The sequence below is a fragment of the Limanda limanda genome, chromosome 6 (assembly GCF_963576545.1).
Source record: "Limanda limanda chromosome 6, fLimLim1.1, whole genome shotgun sequence".
NCBI classification, from domain to species: domain Eukaryota; kingdom Metazoa; phylum Chordata; class Actinopteri; order Pleuronectiformes; family Pleuronectidae; genus Limanda; species Limanda limanda.
The window spans coordinates 11,273,623-11,275,855 of record NC_083641.1 but is presented as its reverse complement, the minus strand read 5'-3'; the positions used below and the strand labels follow the sequence as shown (position 1 = coordinate 11,275,855).

The 2,233-nt window shown below is 44.0% G+C and overlaps 1 long non-coding RNA gene across 1 annotated transcript; it reads right to left on the bottom strand.

Moving 5' to 3' along the window:
• Positions 1-919: 919 nt before the first annotated feature.
• LOC133003852 (uncharacterized) lies at positions 920-1,943 on the bottom strand. The gene is made up of 4 exons (XR_009678305.1): positions 1,801-1,943; positions 1,481-1,581; positions 1,268-1,361; positions 920-1,176 (listed from the first exon to the last, which is right to left on the bottom strand). It is a non-coding gene; the product is annotated as an uncharacterized LOC133003852 (long non-coding RNA).
• Between the last annotated feature and the right edge of the window lie 290 nt (positions 1,944-2,233).

Sequence of the window (2,233 nt, the reverse complement as noted above, 5' to 3'; positions counted from 1 at the left end):
CAATCGCACTGATGAGACATTCAGCTGATGAGGACACAATCAAGAAGAAGATGAAGCTGACGTTTGACTTCCGCCGCAACATGGTTCTCGAGCCACAGCAGTCAAGCGATGTACTGTCTGTCTTTCCACGTTCAAAGACGTCAAAGGCTTGGTAATTTTTTTTCATTGTTTTGACAATTTCACGATTATGTTTTAAAAAGAAAGTATGTGTTCATTTTAGTGACAGTAACAATTCATCTGGCTGTGAAATCTTTAAGTTCTTAATTTTCCTTCCCCTAGGTGGAACAAGATTTTGTTATGATGTTTGGAGAGGATGTCTCTGGCAAGTTTCTTGAGAAATGGACGACCATCACTAGACGAAAAGCAGTATTATTGTCACAGTGAACCTCTACGGACAGGCCTAATCCCCTGCTGTAACCAACTGTTTCCATGATGTTACCTCGGCGTTCGCCAGTGAAGACAAGGTGGGTCTATCGGCGTTTGCGAACCTTAAGGGGGATTTGGAGAACAAAGGAGAGAGCCGCGGGGGGGCTCGCTGAGCCTCGCGGACCGATCGCGACGTGTGATCTAATTAGCATATGAATCGGAGTCCAGCCGCTGGCTAGAACCTCTCTCTACTCACCATTGGAGGAAACCACAGACCCTTGAAACTAATGTCACTCGTGATTGGCTGGTAGAAGTGTTGCTATTGGTCACCTTATGGGTCATTGCAGTGCACACGTGGGGTCACAGCATTCCGCACGTGGGGTAAGCCCCTCCCACACAATATTTATAATAAAAATGTATATATTAATATTTATTATTATTTATAAGTAAGCCTTTACCAAAAGCACTGCAGTTAATTTAAACTAAACATTCATGTGATGCTTGATGTTATAGGTGAACATATTGTACAGGGAACAAATGTGAACAAGGTATATGTGGAGTGAAAGCTTTATTTACATACAGCAAAAATATTGTACAAAAACTCAGATGAGGCTTGAAATGTTTCTCTGCAGCCTCTGGGTCATGACTTCTTTGTGGGACTCTGTCTGAATCTTCTCCAGTGTGTAGACGTCTGTGGTGTGTAGCTGTGAGATCAGTGTAGCTTCCAGTCTTAATGAAGTGTGGCACACAGGTCGGTGCGCTCCTGGCTGTGGAAGGATGGATCCATGTCATCTGTCCCGCTTCAATCAGCTGTAAACACATTGAGTAAAATTAGCACAGTTCAATGACAACATACACCTTTACATGTAACTGGAAAATTATTTAATGAATATAACCTTACCCTCTTTCTTCTCCGACAACTCCTCAATGCTGATGTAAGGTCTGGTCGGATCATACTGGCTCATAGTGTGTCTTTGTACGTCATGGACAGGCAGCTGGAAAACAACACATGTAACATGACTTTATTATTAATAAACGGAAATAGCCGCGCTGCATCACCGTTGGAAGATCCACAGCAAAAAAACACCAAAACAATTCATAAACAGTTACTTACATTCAATGGCTTAATTTTCTGCACTTTAAATCCGGACTTTCAGCGTCTCAGCCTAACGCCTCTTTGTTTGTGTGTGTGTGTGGGGGGGGGGGGGGCTGAGGCTGTGAAAACATACAGAAAAAAGTCACGTTGATTAAAAAACTTAACGAGAACAAACTGTTACATCTAAGTAATTCATACATATTTACACATGCACTAGATCTGCTCCAGCACTCGATGCTGTATTCGTATTTTAGCAACTTTCTCGCTATCCCAAAGTGGCGGACATGCTTTCAGATGTACCAGTTAGCTTAGTGGTTAGCATGGCGTCTCTAGCTCACCGTAACTCAGGGACTGTGCATCCGTCTTCTCCGCCTCGACTCGTCCACACCGGGCCCGCGGCTCTGCTTCCACACGCACTCATCTTCTCCTCCAGGGAAAAGCGTCGTGTCGACTTCAGCAAGTTATTTACCCCGAAAACAGAGTCACTCGTACGGAACAAGCTAAACACGACCCGCTTCCTGTCTGCGGGACACTCGACGCTGCTGCACTGTGTTTACGAGGCTCTGATTGGACGAGTCCATCAGCTGATGACGCGAGCGGGTGACGTGAGCAGCGGTTACTTCATATGGGATAAGTATTTAACTGAGGCCAGGTTTATTTTTTGTGGTGTTTAGTACATTTACACACATGATTCACGCTGTTCTGTGTTCGTAACCTTATAGTTGAATGCACTTATTGTAAGTCGCTTTGGATAAAAGTGTTGACTGTTTT